At 40.1% G+C, this 23,625-nt stretch overlaps 1 long non-coding RNA gene across 5 annotated transcripts in view; it reads right to left on the reverse strand.

Annotated features, from left to right (window-relative positions):
- The window catches only part of LOC311253729, a 35,156-nt gene extending 13,532 nt beyond the window's left edge, over positions 1-21,624 (reverse strand). For 3 of the 5 annotated variants that reach the window (XR_014621840.1, XR_014621841.1, XR_014621842.1), the window contains exons 1-3: positions 21,536-21,624; positions 19,945-20,053; positions 17,878-18,040 (exon numbers count right to left, since the gene is read on the reverse strand). This is a non-coding gene — a long non-coding RNA (uncharacterized lncRNA). Of the gene's footprint in view, positions 1-2,144; positions 3,188-3,299; positions 3,517-17,877; positions 18,041-19,944; positions 20,054-21,535 lie in introns of those variants that run through there. The other 2 variants (XR_014621843.1, XR_014621844.1) reach the window with 2 other exon arrangements.
- Between the last annotated feature and the right edge of the window lie 2,001 nt (positions 21,625-23,625).

The following is a 23,625-nucleotide window of genomic DNA, read 5'->3' on the forward strand; positions in this document are numbered from 1 at the left end:
TTCATTCCTATCAGTAATTGTTATGCCATTGTCCGTAAACAATTCAGGGTAATCTGGTTTGGTTTGTCTTTTTCTAATTATATTATTTAAGGGAATAGTTGTCCAGTCCATCAGCAGGGCAGAGGAGAGCCATTAGCATTGGGCTAAGACAAGCGACAAAAGTAGCTAATTTGGCTAACGTTACATATTTCATGAAAATAACAAATCCCCGAAGCAAAACAACTAATTACCTGTCCAACAGAAAGACAGCAACCTCTGCATCACTTCTGGAAGTGCTACTTTTGGCTGCATTTTCTCTGCCATTGTTCTCTCTTGGTAACTCTGCTGCTTCTTCTTCTGCTGCTGTTTTATGGCTGTTGGCAAACAACTTTAGGTGTGCATTACCGCCACCTTCTGAACTGGAGTGTGGATCTCCTGCTAACTCCATAGCTGTGTCCAAATTCAGGGGCCGCATCCTTCGAAGGCCGGGTCCTTCGGAGAGTCCTTTGACGGTTGCGTCAACCATAGTTAAATTGGACGGTCCAGCCTTCGGCGTATTTCCTGGTTTGCGTCACCAGATGTTCCCGCCCTTACGGTTATGTCATGATTGATGCCGCCCAGGCCCGCGAAAGAGTTTTGACTGAATGGATTTTATGGTTTTCTGAACGTCTAACATTTTGAAAGCGAAGGCTTTTATAGCTTTACTTCCAACGGCATAATGCTAATTTATGCCGTATGCTAATGCATTACCAGGGTCACGTATTTTAACTGAAAGTCCGCTGAAGTTTAACATATCTGGCAATGGATGATCAAATGAGTAAAAACCGAGTATAAACCCAGAACTTACATTTAAATGTCAAGTCCGCGCCACTTGATGTCGCCATTGTTCAGTTTTCCCTCTTCTTTTTCGTGACTGAGCAGCGGCGCACAAAGGATCTTGGGATATGGGAGGCCGCGAAGGATAGTAGCGGTCCGTCCTCCAAAAAGCGGGAGAAGCAGGCTGCATTTGTGGGCTGCATTTGGAGGAGCCTTCGAATTTGGACATCCTTCGCGCAGCGTTGTGATTGGCCTTCAAATCCGCACTTTGAAGGATGCTGCCCCTGAATTTGGACACAGCTCATGTGGACTGTGTTGAATATATCCGGCAACGGTTCTTTAAACTCTGACTGAGAGGGAGGGATTGGTCAGAGATTTTACAGGCCTGCAGCTGCCACAGAGGTATGATTTATTTTGTTTATTTTTCTGAACACATTATGTATGGACTACTCTCAGGATGGAAAGGCCATTTCACCCAGTATAACAAAAATTGTTTCTGAACAGGATTACCAACTATACCTTTAATATATTCCATATACTTTTTACATTGTTTTTATTATTCTCTAATATTTTATTATAATAACCCTTCTTACATACTCTCATAATATTAGTTAATGCCTTTTTGTATTTCTTATATTTAATCTCCGCCTCTTTTGTTCTATATTTTATGAAGTGCCTATACAGAGTATTCTTTTTCTTACAGGCATTTTGCAGTCCCTTAGTCATCCAGGGGTTTTCAGAATACTTATTCTTGTTACATTGTTTGCATATATATATACATATGACAGCTTTTGTCATACTAATTTTTGAATATGTCTAAAAATAATTATCAGTGTCTTCACAAACTTTCCAATCATAATTAATTAAATCATTCCTAAATGCAGCTATAGTTTCCTCAGATCTTACTCTCCTGTATTTAACTTCATTACACCCCCAGTTCCTATTGTAGTTACATTCATGAATCGCAAAGACAGGCAGGTGATCACTAATGTCATTAAATAATAATGCACTAACAGTACTACTCTCCATATTGTTTGTAAAAATATTGTCAATCAGAGTGACAGTGAGATGTTATTCTGGTTGGTTTTGTAATCGTTGGAAATAAACTCATACTATACATTGCTTCCACAAATGCATCCGTCATTTTATGGTTGTTGGGATTCAACAAGGCTATGTTAAAATCCCCACAGACATAATTGACTTTTTTGCTTTTCTTTAGCGAATACCCTTTCCATATTTTCTATAAAGATTTCAATGTTTGAACCAGGTTTCCTATACACACAACTGACAATGACATTTCCCCCCCCCCCCAATACATATTTCAATAGTAACACACTCCATTACATCATCCATGATTACTGACATTGTCCACAACCTTGTGAGGCCTTTGTCAACAAATAGAGCCACGTCTCCTCCAGTTTTGCTCCCTCTATTAATGCAATTAAGTTCCTATCCCTGCAAATCAAAATCTGTACCTCTCTCTTCGTTAAGCCATGTTTCTAAGATGGCTATAATGTTAAAAGGCTTTTTGAACTGCATTAGATATTCTTTTATACTTTGGAAGTTTGCATATAAATTCTACTGTTAAAATGAATAATATTTATCCCATGTTCAACAGTAATATTGTTAAACTGTTTTCTGTATAATAACAGCAACTGGTGTTTTTTTTTTTAAAAAGATTATGTTCCGGATCTATAACCTGTTCATATTCTATTAAGTTTTGTTCCACGTTATCACATTGCCTCAATGGGCTTTACAGTCTGTAAAGTGAACGACATCCTCTGTCCTTAGACCCTCGATTCGAGTGAGGAAAAACTTGCCATCTTGATGGGAGAAAAAAAAAAAAAAAAAGACCCTTTTAACCGGAAAAAAAAGACGACGGAAGAAACCTCAGGGAGAGCCACAGAGGAGGGATCCCTCTTCCAGGACGGACAGTCATGCGATAGATGTCGCATGTACAGAAAGAACAGCAATCACAGTTTACAGGTTGCATTGACAGAAAATCTGATAAAAATTATATATGTAAAGTATGTGGATCCAGGAGACGACTGAGCAGGACAAGGCATCGTCAGGGGGTGCCCGAGCCACACGACCTCCTGTCCACCGTGGTGACCTGGAAGAGGGCAGGCCACACAGGATAATTAGTAGTAGAGAGAGAGATCAGAATGAGATGGCCTCAAAATTTACAGGAATACAGTTATAAAGGAGATAGCGAAACAAGGAGAGGAACGATCCAACGGAGCCCGGGTGTGACAATCCAGATCTGACAGTATGTGGGGCTGTAGGAGCCAGGAGAGGTAGATGGTCTCTGGGGCCTGAGTTCATCAGAAGGGAGCCTGAATGAAAAGAGAGTAGGAGGAGAAAGAGGGGGAGAAAGTGACACAGCTTGCACCTTGTGGGAACAGAAAGAAAAACAAGGTTATAGAAATGCAATGTTAATCAGAATAAGCAGATTATTACTCGTCGGCAGGACAATGTGGCGTCTAATACTACAGCTTACTCACTGAGACTGAGTTGACCCACCGAAGAAGCTAGCAGTCGATGTCAAGGACTAATTAAAGGCCAAGTCAAAAAAGTGAGTTTTGAGTTTAGATTTAAAGGCGTCAATAGAGCCAGATTGTCTAATATCAGCTGGGAGGTTATTCCAGAGGAAGGGGGCCCGATAGGAGAAAGCCCTGCAGCCAGCTGACTTCTTCTTAACCCTGGGAACCATCAGGAGCCCTGAATTTTGAGAGCATAATGCACGAGTTGGAGAATACAGTATAATAAGACAGTTTTGTATGTCATCAGCAGCACCTTAAAGTCTGATCTTATATGTATTGGGAGCCAGTGCAGTGAGGCTAAGATTAGTGTAATAGAATCAAATTTTCTTGTACGTGTTAAGACTAGCTGCAGCATTTTGAACCATCTGAAGACTTTTAGTGCTCCCATGTGGAAGACCCGAAAATAAGGCATTGCAGTAATCCAGCCTAGACGAAACAAAGGCCGTGGACAGGAAGGACCTAATTTTGGCCATATTGCGCAGGTGGTAAAAAGCGATCTTGGTAATTTATTTTATGTGCCGATGGGAAGAGAGGCTAGAGTCAAAAGTAACACCTAAATTCTTAACAGTTGAACTTTGATCACGTGACAGTAACTCTCGACAATTGTGTTATTTCTCAAAGGGGTGTCTCTGTCGAGGGGGAGCAATGACCAGCATCTCAGTTTTATCCGAATTTAGGAGCAGGAAATTTTCTGACATCCAGCTCTTCACGGCACACAGGCAGGTCTCAAATTTGGCGATTTGAGATTTATCATCAGCTTTGATGGGCACAAACAGCTGAGTGTCGTCCACATAGCAGTGGAAATGTATTCCCTAACTCTGTATTCCCAAACTCCGAGTATGGAACGCCATACTTCACATCAGTTAATATTGATGTGGTACTTTTGTAAGAAACACATTGTGTTCTCGGTCTAACAATATGCCGTGATCTGTGGTGTCAAATGCAGCACTGAGATCTAGTAACAGAAGCACTGAGGTAGAGTCTAAATCTAAAGTAAGATGTCCTTTACCACTTTAGTAAGGGCCAGTTTTGGTGGAGTGACAGGCTCTGAAAGCTGATTGAAAAGGTTCCAGGAGATTGTTATTAGTTAGGTAGCCTGAAAGTTGCTGGGACACAACTCTTTCTAAGATTTTGGAGAAGAAGGGAAGGTTGGATACTGGCCTATAATTATTTAGAGATCCTGGGTCAAGGTGGGGTTTCTTAAGTAGAGGCTTAACCACAGCAGACTTAAAACTAGCAGGGACAACACCTGTCATGAGCGATAAGTTAACAATATTTAACATTGTAGGTCCCAGTGCTGGCCATAGATCCTTAAACAGTTTTGCCAGAAGGGTGTCCAGGATGCAGGTAGTTGGCTTTGAGGATGAGACAATTTTAGACAATATCTCAGGGGAGATATCTTCAAAATTGTTTAGAGCCGGGGCTAACTGAGAATCGGCAGAAGGCTGTTTTATAATCAACTTTGACGAGGAAGCCAGAGATGATGAATTAATTTTGGCTCTAATATCATCAATTTTATTGCAAAAGAAATCTAAGAAATCATTTGCATTAAAGGATGTACAGCTCACAGACTGTGGTTTTTTGATTAAGTTTAGCCACAGTGTCAAAGAGAAATCTAGGATTGTGTTTATTATTGTTTATTAGGCCAGATAAATATGCTGTTCTAGTGGCATTAAGAGCACGCTTGTAATTAAGTACACTATGACAGCATGCAAGATGAAAAACGACTAATTTAGATTTTCGCCATGCACGTTCCATTTTCCTGCAGGCCTGTTTGAGATCTCGGGTTTCATTAGTAAACCAGGGAGAAGATTTCTTTGGTCGTCTTGTCTTGGTAGAGACCGGTGCCACAGAATCGAGGAGAGAAACGATTACCGAGTTAACTTAATTGGTGAATTTTTCCACAGGCTTTGTCGCAATCGCAAAAGGGGCCAGGACCCCAGCCAATTTCTCACAGAGTGTCGCTATGATTGCCGGGCTGATATGACGAGAGGTGGAAACATTTGTGTCATTGATACAGGGACAGGCTAATGACGCTTCAAATGTAATAAGAGAGTGGTCCGACACAGCAGAGGAGACGGAAGCAACATTCAGGGCTGACGCATCTAATCCATGGGAAAGAATCAAATCCAGAGTGTTACCACTGGAATGAGTAGGTTCATGAACGAGCTGAGTAAAGCTAGACATATCGAGCAGACCCAAAAAAGCTTTACTTAGAGCAGTGGTTCTCAACTATTTTCTGTCATGCCCCCCCTAGAGGACAGAAATTTTTTCACACCCCCCCTGAATTGAAATATTATTGAGAACCTGATAATAATTATTCATTTATCTGTATAAACCACTGTATGAGTTGCTGGCACCAGCATTCTGCATACAATCACCTGATTATCAAAATAGATTAAAAACATCTGCATCTCATCTCATCTGTTAACATCTGCAACAACTTCAAACAATTTCCAAGTTTAGTTTATTAACTCAATTTGTAACATTTAAACAAGACTGTGATTCTCAAAACAGAGAAAAAAGCGCAAATGATTCACTGGGATGTGCATTTTTATAGACTTAACACATTAACATTCAAAACTTTAAACTGTAAACATTGGTCACTTGTCAGCTTCATCAGCTTATTCCTTTTCAAAAAGGACTTTTTAATTTTTTTTGTGCAACATTTGCAACAATATTGCTTTTTTTTAAACGTTATTTTACTACGCACTGACAAATCTAAACATGTACACACTTATCATCATATGGATGCAGTTAATGTGGGATCCTGACCCACCAAACATCCTGGAAAATGACAAAGTTACATTTTTCTCTTAATTACATAATCACCATCAGTAAACGGGACGCCGTCTGTCACTCGCAGGGAGGGAGGCTGTTTTATGGAGGAAAGATCACTGAAGTCTCGGTCAGTAGGGCTGACTTAGCAGTGATGTTTTTCACCGCGACAAACACTTGCCGAGTTAAAGTTTTTTGCCGGGGACAGACGCCGTTTTTCGGGCAGAAATGTGACGAAGAGTCGGTTGGACCGACAGGCTGACAGACACTTTTCCACATATAATTGCTGTATTTTTTTCCTCATAAGTTGCCAAAGACACGACCAGTTACCACGTTACTGTTGTTTGGTCCTGTAACATTGCTTTGTGGGACATTTCTCTATATTTTATTGAGTGTCGGACCTGTTTAGTTATCACACAGTGAACACCATCAGATCGACAACCCCCCGCTCCCCACCGTCGGCTTATCTGCTCACACTGGTTCGGTTCGCCAATACTGTGCCTCTGATACCTCCGTAGGAGCATCAGAGGCAGAGGGAAATTTCACCCCTCGCCGCATCTGAAACTTTCACACAGAGGCAGATGGGGAGAATTGGCGCAGGATCCCCGCATGCAAACAGCAGTGTGAATGGGGCTACTAATAATGACAGTGGAAAATGAAAATGAAATGAAAGTCCTGACCTGCCTCTCACGCCCCCCCGACACCTCACCGCGCCCCCCACCATTTGAGAAGTACTGACTAGGAGAGTCAGAAGGCTTATTTAAGTGGATATTGAAATCCCCAATAATTAGGATCTTATCTGAACTAGTTACAAGATCTGCAATAAATTCACCGAATTCTTCTAGGAACTGGGAATAAGGCCCTGGAGGTCTGTAGATTACCACCAGGGGAAAGCCTGTTACTACTTGATGGAGATGGTTTTAACACCAGGGCCTCAAAAGAAGTAAATTTAATTTCCTGGTTGGAGCTTAAACTGAAAATAGATAGATGTAGATTAGAGCAACGCCTCCTCCCTGTTTAGAGGCCCGAGCAACATGGGCATAGTTATAATCAGGAGGGGAGGCTTCATTTAATGGCAGAAAAGTATTAGATTTCAGCCATGTTTCACATAAGCCAATCATGTCCAGCTTATGATCAGTAATCAAATCATTAATCAGTAAGGCTTTGGTTGACAGTGATCTAATATTAATAAAGCCAAGGAATTGGAACAAGGTACCTTTTAGTAGTTAGATTTGGCTGCCTATGCAGGTAGGGATGACGGGATGCCGGGATGCCATTGTGATTAGCTTTGGTATTTTATTATGCGAGACTGTGTAAGGTGCTTGCTAAGACATTTCCCCACTGTCAGAGGTGGAGATCAAGATTAAATTATTGTGGTTTATAGGGGTGTCAACATCTACACGTGTAAACGGGTACGCGGATAATAAATCATAACCGTTTAGAAAAGTTTACGCGTCATTTTTCCTCCTCGTTTATTTCTCACCAATATATAGGCCTATAGTATTTTTAGGGGTGATAATGTTGCCTAAAAGCTTCAGATAAAAACATTAACTAACTATACAATTAAATGTTCCCACTAGTGCAGTTATCCGCATACACAATAGATGCATAGGGCACAATGTTCTGTGATATATAAAAAAAACCCGCGGCCACAGCTATTTGTGTTTTTCAGACCAGCGAGACCACTTAAAGGCAAGACAGCTGCTGTGTAGAATAGGCTGCGGAGGACTTGAGAAGAGCGCGGCGCTCATCTTCTCCATGCGCAAATGTCGTCCTGCTGAAAAAAAAAACTGTTAGTTTTTTTCGATTGCTAAGATGCATTGGTCGAAACTGAAGCGACATGTTCAAAACTCTTAACACAGTCTGCAAAACAGAAATGCATGTGGGCTTAACTGTCTCACTGCGTTTGGCCTCATTAGAAAGCATATGTTGGAGCCTATTGATTCTTTGTATTAATTATTTGGAAAATGGTATATGGTAATGGTATAAAATAATGCTAATGATAAGGATGACTATTCAGGATATATATTGTACATGAACTATTATTTATGATCGTTTTGCTGCTCAGGTCCCTCCTCCTAGTCAGGCCATCCTCCTCCTGTGATTAGGGAGAGAGGACAGCTGGTTTGTGCTTTTGTCTGTTTTTTGTGTTGAAGGAGTGAGGAGTGAAACAGTTTATCAACCACTAAATTACGTTTTTTATTTGCTCATTGTCTGAAGTCAACCCGGAGAATATTTCTGTTTATGTAAATAAATTCAAAACTTTTTGTTGAAACTGGAAACATCTCCGCGAGTGCTTATTATTAAGTGAGTCGTGGACCTCCTCCTCAGAAACTAGGGTTTTTTTTACCTTTTTTGAATGCAAGGAAGGAAAGTGGAAAGTCGGCGGATCACTCGCCGACAGATGAAGAAAGCAGCCGGCGGGCCGTGACTAAAATCAGCTGATCGACTCTATGAACGAATGCGCCGTTGCGCTACAAAGAAACAATCGAACACTATGGAAGGCAAAGTTGTGGATTGTGGATGTGGATTGCAATAAAACGGGGACGTTGGAATGATGTTTAAGAATGAACTTAACGGAAATTAAAGGAATTTGTGTGGTTATTTGTGATGATGTCTGACACACCTGAGACCGCAACTGAGTCTGAGGACATGTTGAAATCGCGCATTGCTTCGCGCAGAGGCAGATTGGGAGCATGCACGAGGAGGACAAATGAAATAAAGGCTTTGATGACTGACGTTGGAAATGTTGATAAAGTCAATGACACATTTGAAGCGTTTAAAGGAGCTGTGGATGAATTTAAAAATGCTCACAAATCTGTGCAAGAGCTCTTATCAGAGGAGGAAAAGGAAAATGATTATTATGACTGGTATGAACCCAGAATAACTAACCTGAATTACTTCATGAAAGATGTTGAAACATGGAAAAGAGAAATTGCACAATCAAAAGTTGGACCACTGGACAGCATATCAAATGTGTCACACAAATCAAAGTCTTCCACTTCCACTGGATCATCAACCTCCAGATCTTCCTCAGTCTCCTCAGAGTTAAAAAAGGCCAAAGCGGAACAAGCTGCTGTGATGGCTCGAGCTGCTGCATTGAAAGAAAAACACACTTTGCAACTGGAGGAAACAAAACTGAAATCAAAGATGGAGCAAATGGAGCTGGAAGCAGACCTCGCAGCATCAACTGCTAAAATAAAAATCCTTCAAAGTGATGAGGTGGATCAGGAAGCTCTGGGTGATGGCATGAAGGAGTATTATGACTCTCACCATGAACCAGAAACAATGGAGAGCAATGTAGAATTTGCACAGTTAGGTGCAATACCCAAAACTCCACTTCACCAAACCATCTTAAGTCTCCACAGACCTCCACCTACAAGGGGTACCAACACACCAGAAAATAAACCTCAAAACAAGAATTTAACTGAAAAACATAAAAACGAAACTGCAAATCATAATCACACCATAACTAATGCTGCTCATGATAACTTGGATGTGGTTATTCAAAGACAAAGACAAATGACTTAGCAGAACTCATTGTCTCACAGCAAAACCTGTCTGTTACCTGCAAGAGAGATTTCTGTGTTTGATGGTAACCCATTGGCATATCAGTCTTTTATCCATGCATTTGAACACTTGGATTGAAGACAAGACTAAAAATAATCAGGACAGACTCTACTATCTTGAGCAGTTTATCTCTGGTTTACCAAGAGACTTGCACATGGATGGGAGCAGGGGCTATAGTGAAGCAAGACACCTCTTAAAAGAGCACTTTGGGAATGAAATGAAAGTTTCTGGAGCTTACCTGGAAAAAGCCTTGAACTGGACAGCGATTAAAGCCGAGGATGGGAAAACGCTGCATGCATATGCAATGTATTTGAGAGCATGTTGTAATGTAATGCAAGATTTACAGTATTTAGAGGAACTCGAGATCCCATCAAACCTAAGGCGAATAGCATCCAAACTACCCTACAAACTCCGGGAAAGGTGGCGAACCACAGCCTATGAGACACAACAGAGAACTGGCAGGAGAATCAGATTTCAGCACCTTGTGGATTTTGTGGAAAAACATTCTAAGATGCTTTTGGATCCGTTGTTCGGGGACATTCAAGACCAAATGACAACAAAAAAGTCTATCCCAAGAAGTAAAAGTGAACCAAAATTAATAAGAGGCAAAAACAGCAGCTTCGCTACTTCAGTAGCAGTGAATACAGAGAAAGCAGGATGCGCCGTAAAACGCACTCTGATCGACCGCCCACAATTCAAAACACAGTCACATGACAACAAGGTTGAATTCTTAAGAAGCCATGGATACTGCTTTGGTTGCCTACTAAAAGGTCATCTAAGCAAAAAAGAAGATTAATGTGTCAAGTTTGTCAAATGAAACATCCTACTGTACTTCATATTCAAAGTGCAAAAGGCCCAAAACAGGAAAATCAACCAAAAGCCACTGCTGAGACAGAAGATAACCCCATAAGCAGTGCTCGTTTCAGCAGGTGATGGAACTGGGGCCGGGAGAGACTGTGCACTTGCGATTGTTCCAGTCAGAGTTAAGGTGGCAAAAGGGAGCAGGTATATTCAGACCTATGCCTTCCTCGATCCAGGCAGCACAGCAACATTTTGCACAGAAAATCTAATGAACCTGTTGAATGCGAAAGGACGCAAAACAGAGATACTTTTGCGAACAATGGGACAGGAAAACCCTGCAGGGACCTATGAGGTCAGAGGACTGGAGGTGGGAGACTTGGAGGGCTGCACATATCTGGACCTGCCGAAAGTTTACACGCAGAACAAAATCCCTGTCTCAAAGGAAAACATAATCACAGAAGCTGATTTGGAGAGGTGGCCTTATCTCAGTTAAAGGAAATTGAGGCAGACATTGAACTCCTCATTGGGACTGATGTTCCTCGAGCAATGGAGCCATGGAAAATAATAAACAGTCATGATAATGGACCATATGCAGTCCAAACCTTACTGGGATGGGTGGTAACTGGACCACTCAGTGTTAATAGTCCTGCAGAACGTGCTGGGCCCATTGCAGTGTCAAGTAACAGAATCTCTGTTGTCGAGTTGAAGGATCTACTCATCAGACAATATAACCAGGATTTCTCTGAGAACATGTATGAGGAGAAAATTGAGATGTCAGTTGAGGATAAACGTTTTATGGAGATTGATTCCAGCTCAGCATTCCTTAAAGATGGCCACTGTCATTTACCACTGCCTTTCAGGGATAAAGACAAGGTCATGCCTGATAACTATGATACGGTAAAGGAACGCACACTGCACCTTATGAAAAAATTTAAGAAGGATAAGACGTATGCCGAGGAATACACCTCCTTCATGGAGGACATTCTCAAAAAGGGTTATGGAGAGAAGGTTCCACCTCAGCAGCTTCGCAGAGGGGATGGACGGGTCTGGTATATCCCACATGATGGCATCTACCACAAGCGAAAACTCAAACTGAGGGTGGTGTTTGACTGTACATCCTCATTTCAAGGAACGTCTCTGAATAAGGAGCTCCTCCAAGGTCCAGACTTAACAAACGCCCTCATCGGAGTGCTATTAAGGTTTCGCCAAGAACAAACTGCAGTTATGGCAGACATTGAGGCAATGTTTTATCAAGTACATGTTGATGAAAAGGACAGAGACTTTCTGAGGTTTTTGTGGTGGCCAGAGGGTGATATCAGCAAACCGCTTAATGTTTACAGGATGAAAGTTCACCTCTTTGGCGCTGTATCATCCCCGAGCATTGCTAATTTTGCCCTGCGTCAAACTGCTGATGACAACCAGAAGCATTACTCTGATGAAGTTATGAAAACCATCAAAACTAACTTATGTGGGCGATTGCCTCCGATCTGTGGCAACAGCAGACCGAGCCATAAAGCTTGTCAAAGATCTCACTAAAGCCTGCGATCAGTGAGGTTTCACATTGACAAAATGGGTCAGCAATAACTGTGAGGTGTTAGCAAGCATTCCTGAGCATCACAGAGCAAAGGCAGTCAAGGAACTGGACCTGGGTAAAGAAAAGCTGAAAGAACAAATCACAGTCGAGCCTGCACTTGGAATCCACTGGAACGCCCACAGTGACACCTTCAGCTTTAAAGAAACTGTCAACAGCCGGCCTGCAACCAGAAGAGGTATACTCTCCACAGTAAGTTCAGTTTATGACCCATTAGGTTTTCTCTCTCCTTTCATCCTGAAAGCCAAACAACTACTGCAAGAGCTCTGCAAATCCAGGTATGGATGGGATCAAGTTATTCCACAGGAATTTGCAATGCCCTGGCAGAGATGGATCGGGGAATTAATTCAGTTACGTGGGTTTCAAGCAGCAAGATGTATAAAGCCTGAGAACTACGACCCAGTGGCGACCGCTGAGCTGCATCACTTCTGCGATGCAAGTGAGTCAGGTTATGGTACAGTAAGCTACCTTAGACTAACAAATCACCAAGGCAAAATCCATATCTCCTTTATATTTGGAAAAGCCAGACTCTCACCTCTCAAGCAGATCACCACACCCAGGCTTGAACTCACTGCAGCAACATTGGCTGTAAAAGTGGATCGGATGCTGAGGAAGGAGCTGCATTTACCACTCACAGATTCAACTTTCTGGACAGATAGTACACCTGTATTGAAGTATATTCACAATCAAACAAAGAGATTTCATACATTTGTATCCAACAGAGTTGCAATGATCCATGATCTCTCTCACACAAGCCAGTGGAGATACATAAATTCAAGAGACAATCCAGCTGACGACGCATCACGAGGATTGCACGTGGAATCTTTCTTAAGATCAAGATGGCTGAGAGGTCCTGAATACCTGGTCAGAGGAAAAAAAGACATGGCCAAAGATCACACAAGGTCTAGGAGAGATATCAGCAAATGACCCTGAGGTGAAAAAGGAGGTCACAGTTAACAGTGTGGAAAAGGAGATCACAGTTAACTGTGAGGATTGAAAACCAACATCCGATATGCACATTAATCAAGTATCACTCATCATGGAACCGACTTCAGAGGTCTGTAGCCTGGATATTGAAGGTGAAAAAACTACTTAAATTGCTAAGTCAGCTAAGAAGGAGTCAGACACACTGCCTGGTGAGTCAGCTATCCACCTGGAGATGGCAAACTTCCTAACCACAGACTCATGCATAAATGCTATACGCAGATTCATCTGCAGGAGAGGAGCAGTTATAAGTATCAGGACGGACTGTGGGACAAACTTTGTCGGGGCCCAAAGGGAACTACAAGAAGCTTTGAAAGAGCTGAATCATCAGAAGATTCAAAACACCCTTTTAACAGAGGGAGTAAAATGGACTTAACCCTCCTTTGTGAGCCCACCACGGCGGAGTCTGGGAAAGACTGATCAGACTAGTCAAAAAGATCCTCACATCTGTTCTAAAACAACAAACGCTGGACGATGAAACTCTATCAACAGCACTGTGTGAGGTAGAAGCCATCCTGAATGACCGACCGATAACTACAGTGTCAAGTGAACCCAATGATTTGGAACCACCAACCCCAAACCATTTGCTCCAACTGAAAGCGAAACAACTATGCCACCAGGAGATCATTATTCAAGGAAGAGGTGGAGACAAGCACAGTACCTTACAGATCTCTTCTGGAGATGGTGGACAAAAGAGTATCTTCCTCTCATGCAAGAAAGAAGTAAGTGGAAGAGCATAAAAAGGAACTTGAGTCCTGGAGATCTGGTCATCATTGTTGATAACACAGCACCAAGGAACTCATGGATTATGGGCCGTGTTGTAAAGACATTTCCAGATGCCAAGGGCTGTGTGAGAAGTGTTTTGGTTAAAACCAAAAGCAGTGCGATTCAACGACCAATAGATAAGCTCTGTCTTCTAATGGAGGCAGCAGGATAAATGGAGAGAGGCCGTGATTTTCCAGCCTTCACTATGGACCGTTTCAGATATTCTGACACGATTATGAACTTTGAGAAGACAGATAGTCATCATCAAGTAACTGAATGGACTTTGAATTTAAAGAGCATAATTAATTTCCCTTGTGTAATTGTTCTATTTTGGCTCCTTTTGAATCTTATTTATGTAATTGTTTTGCTAAAGCCAACAATTAGGGGCCGGGATGTTGGAGCCTATTGATTCTTTGTATTAATTATTTGGAAAATGGTATATGGTAATGGTATAAAATAATGCTAATGATAAGGATGACTATTCAGGATATATATTGTACATGAACTATTATTTATGATCGTTTTGCTGCTCAGGTCCCTCCTCCTAGTCAGGCCATCCTCCTCCTGTGATTAGGGAGAGAGGACAGCTGGTTTGTGCTTTTGTCTGTTTTTTGTGTTGAAGGAGTGAGGAGTGAAACAGTTTATCAACCACTAAATTACGTTTTTTATTTGCTCATTGTCTGAAGTCAACCCGGAGAATATTTCTGTTTATGTAAATAAATTCAAAACTTTTTGTTGAAACTGGAAACATCTCCGCGAGTGCTTATTATTTAGTGAGTCGTGGACCTCCTCCTCAGAAACTACTCTGACCTTTTTTGAATGCAAGAGTAGCCATAACAGCATATACAAAAGGAGTGGCTTCTGATTCTTTTTCCTGTGCAAGTATGGATCAAAGAGCAGCGGGCAAAGTTGGTAGAGAGAGAAGAGCAGCCAGGAGAGGAAGGAGTTTAGTTTTATCTCTTACTGTAATTTGTATTCTACCCCTGGAATTCTGAGATTCTGCATTATTCTGTTTACGTAATCTTTATTTTTTGTATGGTCCTGAAGTACTTATGCAAAAGCACAAATGTTCTTGAATAAATCTCTGCATTCCTGATTCAGTGTTGTTGCAATATATTACAGCATATACTATAATTTAGAACCATTAAAGTGCAAAAGATCCTATATAAAATACTGATTTACCTGACAAAAATCATTCAAACTTGAAATATAAGATGTATTTGATGTAATGTTCTTTGTTGTTAGTATTTTGCCGTTCCGTTTGTTAAGAGTGATTGTGTGTGTTGTGAGACACACTTTTGGGCATGAGATTAACTGTTGAGCTGAGCTGCAAGATGGAAATGCAGACTGTGTTAAGAGTTTTGAACACGTCGCTTCAGTTTCGACCAATGCTCCTTAGCAATCGAAAAAAAATTGTAATGGCTTTTTATTTTAGCCTTTATTGTTACGTGTTGTTGTATACATTATATTGTTGGTTGGTGTTCTGTGTCGGCTTTTTACGACCTGATCACATATCCTCGCGTCTAAAGAGGAGGAAAAAAACATCCCCCCCCCCCCCCCCCCGACAGTTTTAGTGAATAATTGTGAGATTCCCCCTCTACTTTTTTAGCTTTGTGGATATAAAGGTGAAGTTTTTTCCTCTCACTTCAGCATACTTTGGCTTCTTTTTTAGTTTCTTTCTATCGCCAATTCCAGATTACTTTTACTATGAGACGTATTAAAATTCAGAGGCAGCTTCCGTTGCGAGAGAGGGATGCAGTTTGAACTATAAGTTTAAAAACAAATTGTACAACTGTGAGAAATAGTTAAAACAATGATTAAAGAAGAAGGTTAAACCTTTTTCAGCTTTCACTCACGTTTTCTTTTCTGTCAAAATGATAGATTTTATTTTCAACTCATTTTACTTTCTGTCATAAGTAGGCCTAAGCCTTAAAATGTTAAATGAAGCTCTGTGATTTATCTGTTATGTTGGCTTTAATTTAGTACCTATTTGAAATAGGTCTACAAGAATCAAATCAAATCAAATTTTATTTGTATAGGCCAAATTCACAAATCACAGTTTGCCTCAGAGGGCTTTACAATCTGTACAGAGACGACACCCTCTGTCCTTCGACCCTCGATTCGAGTGAGGAAAAAGCTCTTTTAACAGGGTTAAGAATAACAGAATAACGTTGAATAAACGTTTTTGTCTGATAACTACTGGAATGGCTTTGATTTAATGGGATTAGGAGGCGGTTGAATGGAGGCAACTGCGATAGAAAGAGATCATAAATCTCAGACGTGTAACCGGGTACACGTCGGTTAGAAGCCCCGCGCATATTTAGAGCATGATTCAATGAGAGAGTGGCGGGGGAAGGTGACAGTCTCAATGTTGCAAACTAGGGTATCAGTCTGGTACTCTGCACTACAATACCATGTTAACTAGACTCCACACCAGCATTGACTGTATCGCTAGCAGGCTCTCTAGTCACCTGTGACCTGCCAAATGCTACATCCCTGATGTCAAACCTGCATCAAACACCTGTCTATATTGCTAGACAAAGCAGCAGCGCCGACTCCAGTAGGATGAAGGCCATCTGCTCTCAGACCACACAACCAGTGGCTTGCTCCCGCGCCTTCCACGCCGCGACCGAGCAGGGACAAATTCCACAGCAGCTGCCGACGAGACTAAGCTAGTGCTAAGGCTAGCAGGCCTGCTATCAGGCCTGGGGCTAACACTATCTGCAGTGCCCGTGTTTCTAACTGAGAGAAGCTGTTCTAGCTCACGGACACGTCTCTCTAATAGAGACACCCTATCTGCAACTGCAGAACAGTCAGCACAAGCCATCGTAACACTTGTTTGTCGAGGCTGTGTCGACTGCGGTGAAAGGCAAAAAGCAGTGAGCTAGGCTAAGCCTAGGAAGCTAACCGGGCAGTAACAGACTACCCAGTAACAGAAAAGCGGTTCGACAAAGTACGTACAAGTTATAAAGTCTAACGTTAGCTGCAGTACAAAACCAGTTTGACTATGAAATACTCAGAAATCGAAGAAAAACAGCCAAGATGGATAGAGAAAGAGAGAGACACAGTAAACAACAGCTTTCGATCTCACAGAAGTCCCGGTATGCGTCACAGGCAGCGTAAATATACTACTCTTACTCAGGAATTTCTCAGATTAGAGGTTGGGAAGAGCTAAGAGTGAAATGTAAACAGGAAGAAGACCTGGAGTGTAATTTTGAAGAAGGGGATCATTGTGTACTAGTAGTCAGTGTTTTTCTTTTAACTCTAGACATAAAATTACACAATACAATCTTATTCATAGAACATACTATACCCCTGACAGACTACATAAAATGTCTATAGTCAAAGTGCTTAATGATATTACAGGACTAACCATCCCCGCAGAGCTAAGAGTAATTCTCCTTGGTGACACATCTATGTTGAAAGTCAATAAAAACCAACTCAAATTTATTAGAATTGCCCTTATTACAGCCAACAAATGTATAGCTATGCATTGGAAAGATGTATTAGCATCATGCATACCAGGTGAAAAGACTATGTATAATTTGAAGGGTAAACCTGGAGAGTTCCAAAAGATCTGGGGTGGTTTTCTACCATATGTGGACACGGAGTCCACAATACAGTAATCCTCTTATATTTAAACAATGTCATGTGATTGTTAAACATGCTTATTCATCATTTGGTGCTGTTTCTAGCTTTATTTTTTATTTGTCTTAATTTTTTTTTCTACCTCTCCCTGCCATTTAATCCCTCTCTGCAACAGTTGTGTTTTAGGCTATATATGTTTGTTTGTTTGTTTCTTTCTTTCTTTCTTTTATGATATACTGAAGGCTTGTATTTATTCTTACTAATCTGACTTGGTACACACTCTGTAGGAATGTATGGTCGGACCTGTGGGGATGGGCTGATCTGGTACCTATTTGTCATATTGTTGTACATTGCCCTTTCATTCAGCTCTAGGGTTGTTAAAAAATCTAATAAAGATATTGTTGAAGAAAAAATTTAACAATGTATATAACTATAAAGCAGTATAGTAACTGAAACTCTTACCACCATGTTTTCCCTCTCCACTTGAATGCAAACAAAAATGTAGAGCATGAGGGGTGGTAAGAGCTTCTTCCCCTCTGGGCTTCGTCATCATCAATCAAATCTCCACTGCATTCAACTACAAAGTATCCTTTGCAGAATGAAACTCGGGTGAATAAACCACGTCCTGTAAGAAAAAAATTAAGGACAAAAAAAACAAATTATGTCCACTACAATTGTTTTTTGATCTGTAGCTAAATGTATAAAAACACACACTGTAGATAAAGAACGAGAATTTATGAAAAAGTGGTAGTGGTGTGCTCACGCCCTGTCTTTATACTGTCAAACTAAATAAAATGCTGGAGCTCTTAAAGAATAGGGTCAACATGAGAAAAAAAAGCAATGGAGCAGGACAAAAATACTTGAGTTGGATTTAAATGCCTCTGTTCAAAACATGGCTACTTATGGAACGATAAAACACTGCCCTGTTTCAACCTAAAAGGCATTCATCAGGGTACAAAATGGTGAACAGAGGGCAAAAATGTTTATAACCTTGGTAAGGGGGGCCACCTAATCCTGACTGAGTGAATACCAGAGGTGGGAATTGTGGAGTCATCACATCATCTCCATGCCCTGTATTTGTTCTTTTCATGCACTAAACCAGCTGAGTCCAATCAGCACAGCTCTTCAGCCAGGAAGGTGAGCTAATTAGTGAATGCACCCGGTTCAGTGACTGAGCAGAACAAATACATGGCATGGAGATGACTTGATGACTCCACAATTCCCACCTCTGGTGAATACAGGAGGCTGACATCAGGACATCCCAATACAAGTCACGTTTAAGACGACACGCCTCCCCCACATGTTCTTCCTGTACAGTACATCCTACACTTATAAGAAATACCCAAACATTAAATTGCATCCATTATTATATCCATCACAAGAACACATTCCTGTACCTTGCCATGTTTTGAATAAAGGATTTTAAATCCATTTTTATCATTTTTATCTTCCACTTCCTGCTTTTTCCCTTTTCAACATTTAAGTTCACTTCATGGCTGCATGATTGAGATGTGCTGCCAACTGCCAGCTATTAAGGTGACCCTGCTGGTATACGGTTCAGCCACGCAGCTGCTGCTGAGGTGATACATGCAGGCAGTGCATCACCTCAGCAGAGGGAGGAGGACAGGATGAATGGCTGTTACTGTATGACGTCTGTATTCTGTATCCTTTCTAAACTTTACTCAATATTACGATTTCAAGAATATGTATTTATTTTACCGACATTTTGACTAATTTCTAGTGATATATTAGTTTATATAGTGGTTTTTCCTGCTGTTAGCTTTACTGTTGCTGCTCTAGAAACAACATAATGTAACATAAAAATTAATAAAAAATTATCATCATCTGTTTCTGAATCTATTCTTGGAAAAAGAAAATAGTAAGCAAAAGAACTGATAAGGAGTATATGTACTGATAAGAAATGTATCACCACTTGTCCATCTATACATCTAGATAGACAGCCAGATAAACAATAACACATTTAACACTAACAACAATAACATTTATTCTCAGCAACAGGCTGCTCCTCCCTAAGTGCAAAACAAACAGACTCAAAGACTCCTTTGTCCCACGAGCCATCAAACTCTATAACTCTGCACTTGGAGGGAGGGGGAGGAGTAGCAGGAGAGTGGGGAAGGTGCATTCAACATGACCTGAACACCTAGATCTGTAGTGCTGTAAATGTGCAGTAACTACAATAACTGTACAATATCTCTGTGCAATAACAACAATAACTGTGCAATATCTACTGTGCAATGTACCATTTTTCTTATATTATTATATTTATTATATTTTTGTATTTATATATTTATACTTGCACTGTACCTGTCCTACACACAACTGTGCTCTTTTTGTGCTTTTACTTCTACTTTTTGTCTATTTGAACTCTGTGTGCTTTTCTTTTCTTTTTACTTTTTTACTGTACTGTCGGTCTTTGTGATGCTGCTGGAACCTCAATTTCCCTGAGGGAACCTTCCCAAGGGATAAATAAAGTACAATCTAATCTAATCTAATCTAACACCATCTTACCTTTCACTGCATTGATGTACTTCACCTCCAATCTCCATGTTTTGTCAGTCTTTAAAACAACATGGTGACAGGCATCTTTAAGAAGACTGATCCTTGGTGGCATTTCAAACTGCAAAGAAATTAATAAAAAATGAGATAGCTTAGGCATCACTTCTAGTTAAATTAGATTACAGGGTTTTAAACAATATGTTACCTGAGTAACATATGGACTCTTCCCCTTAGCAAACTGAGAAACAGGAAGTGCAAACATTCAATTTTTACCATCTCTCTCCACCTGCCACTTTTGAAGCATTTAAACTGATGACGAGACTCAAACAACAGAGTACTTGGTCTTCTGTTCTTTTAATTGTGCTATGCCAACTCAATTTCTGTTAAATCCAACCTAAACTTAGTTGTGAAATATTGAGTTTATTGTGTAATGAAATCAATCAGTACAGTCGAGTCTAGATCAGGGTAAACCTTTTCAGACGCACCTTCCAACAATCGCCCAGTAGTCTATCTTAATTAATCCAAAGCAATTTATTGCGATCCCAAACGAACTCCATAAATCAGGATGCACAATTCCAAACGATCAACCAATGGATAATCAACAAATGAAACGAAACTGATAGTAAACTGATGGTATTCGGTGGTTAAAAAACTGTACGATCACCCCGTCCATGTCCAAGGGAAATCACTTCCTGCTTTCCCGTTTAAACACACCTGACAATTAATCATCAAGCCACAGATGATACCATAAGCAAACCATAGGGGGAACAATCATTTCAACTAACCAAGGCATAACACTGTTTCATGAAAATATGTAGCCTACAATAATATAATAATTCTAAACATAAAAATAAAACGCATAAATACCAGTATTCAAACAGAAACATTTCATATATGAGCAATATGGCTCCAACAGTAGGTTCCCTAAATCCTTCATTTAACATATTGCTCGTTTATTATTTTCTTCTATGATATAAAGATATATATTCTCTGAATTTGATTTCCACTGGCATGATTTAGGTTACACGTCCACTACGTTTTTAAGTAATATTCCAAGCAAAACCTGGCTTGCTACACTGCTTAATAACTATAACCAACCAACATTAAAATCGTTCGAAATTAACTGCGCCTTGTCTGAAAAGCATGGCTCTAAAAACTTTGCCTGCTTCAACATGGTTGGATTATCGTCGCCCACATAAGCATGACTTCAGGTTAAATTTGGATCGAGTCAAGTGCATTGTGCTGCGAAACCAATCACCCATCCCCCCACACCAGGTGTGATGGACTCGATGAATATGGCCGCTATACTCCTACCCTGGCACAGATAAAAAAGAAAAATAAATAAGATAACTGACACCCGAACATGCAAATGACCTTAATTTTAACGAGTCAGTCCACCATGGTACCCGAAAACTCTGATAACTGTCTTAATTAGCTGACTGTTAACTCTAGCAAGTGCTAATTAGTGATACACCTGTGTTCGGCTAGCGACCCTTAAACAAGAAAGCCGACAGTTTTAGTAAATAAATAAATGACTACACAACGCATCAAACTGTCATGGCATTACGCTACTGTATATCTCAAGAAAATACTGAATACTTACTGAACACGCCGCTTGTTTACCCTGTTTCATCGACTTCAGCGGTGGCACGGAGCTGTTGCTGTGGCTCGGAGTTGTTACGCTGGCGGTTGTATGACAGCCAACTTCCGGTCAGATTTCACATTAAAAGCATACCGGCGGAAGTCACAATGTAATGGCGATTTAACGAAGGAAAGGTAACGTGCTACTCAGCAAATTAAATGAATAATATTTTTTTATTCAAAGAAACTTCTTCCAGTTGACCCGCATGCCTTTGGGTGAACACTAGTTGAGATTTAATGAGCTTTCTTCAACAGTGGTTTTCTCTTTGCCACTCTACAATAAAGCTTTGACTGATGAAGAACCCAGGCAACAGTTGTTGTATACCGAATTTTCAGCTTTCCCCCATTTCTGAAAATGTTTCTTTTTTTGTATATTTTTTTATATATAAGAGGAAAACATCCAAAGGGGTGAATAATACAAATCCATATACAGTATATATACATATTTATGTGCATAAGCGTGAGTTGAAACAAACAAAAGATCAAAAAACAAAATATAAAGGATTCATTTTACCACATTCACAAAGTACATGCAAGGTACATACAGTATTACCTGATCCTTGATACTATCAATTAACAAGTATACATTAGGACAGACCTGGAATGTTAATGCTCAAGGAGAATTATAGTTGAATCTTAGCTTTATCATCTGTCTTTCTTATTAATTAACCTGATCAGGGCACAAGATGAAGAGTAACAATCCACAAAATTAAGCGTGTTTGGTGACTGAACTGTATCTTGTATTTATCCACTGTACAATAACACAATGCCATATACAGTCCTCTATATTTATTTTCATTTTCTTCTTATCTCTACTTTCTATTTTTAACCAAGAATTTATTGTTTATTTTTAGCTAAGAGTTTATTGTTCATTTTTTTTCTTATTTTTATATGTATATATATATTTATACACCCGTTTGCGAGTAGTTGTTGTTGTTGTTTGCAAACTGCCTTGTGTGCTGCTTCCTTACTTTGTAAGCAGCTGGAAATTCAATTTTCCTGAGGGAGTCATCTCAAAGGGATCAATAAAGTCAAGTCTTTTTTCATCTATATCCTTAATATTTCCTATATATCATTATCATGATCATGACATCTTTTGACTTCCAGGGGAGCTATTTTGCCCTCAATACTGTCTTGAAGGACAGCAAAGCCCTCCTCACTCATGGTGCTGTAAGTTCCTTCAGTTACTGTAGACTTTTATCCAATCACACCTCACCTCACATCAGTGAGGTACATTTTCTGTGTTTTCGGTTTGAATCCACGCCCTTTGAGTTCAGCCACAAACCTTGGTGAACATTTTTTTCAAGTTCATGTCTTTTATTTTAATTACACATCAATTCCAAGAGATAAATCTTTAAAAAATGTGTAGTCTTACTCTCGAACTCTTCCATAATTCTTCAGAAAGAGTAAATCCACATTTGGGATTTTTGAGTTGGCCATGAACCGCAAAAACTGAATGATGTGCATTGAACACTGTTTAGCGTTCTCCAGCATTTTATTTGTGGGGTTGGCACCCGCAACGTGGCCTTGATAATCTCTGACCAATTTTTCTGAAGAGAAAGAATCCAGAAGCAAAATAATATCAGATAGTAGTTAACATCTAACGCTGACATCTACACCACTGACTGTGCAATGGAAATATATTGAAATATGGTATATTTACCATAAGCAGGGGTTCGTTATGGCGAATATGTCTTTAGGCGTTTGTCCTTAACAGCCTGGAATAAAATGAAAGGAAAGAGGCATCCAAACTAGCGTCACAGCAAAAAGCCATTTATAATTTAGCAGTAAAATCAGACAAATACATAGTCAGCTATATTCCTGACGACCCCCCTACAACTCTTCACATCTGCTAAAATAAAAAGGTCAAAAAAGTTCCTATAGGTTTGTTATTTTTGTCAACACCATCATTTTCTCTGTCTGACAGTGGTGAAAGAAAGTAAAATTTACATGATAAGTTATTTGTTGTACCAAATTGTTTAATTAAGTGGATGAGCAAAGTTAAATGTATTTGAGTGGAGAAAATCTTTAGTATTTTGTATGTATTTTTGA

Source organism: Pagrus pagrus (genome assembly GCF_965226575.1).
Source record: "Pagrus pagrus genome assembly, contig: HAP1_SCAFFOLD_39, whole genome shotgun sequence".
Classification (NCBI taxonomy): Eukaryota; Metazoa; Chordata; class Actinopteri; order Spariformes; family Sparidae; genus Pagrus; species Pagrus pagrus.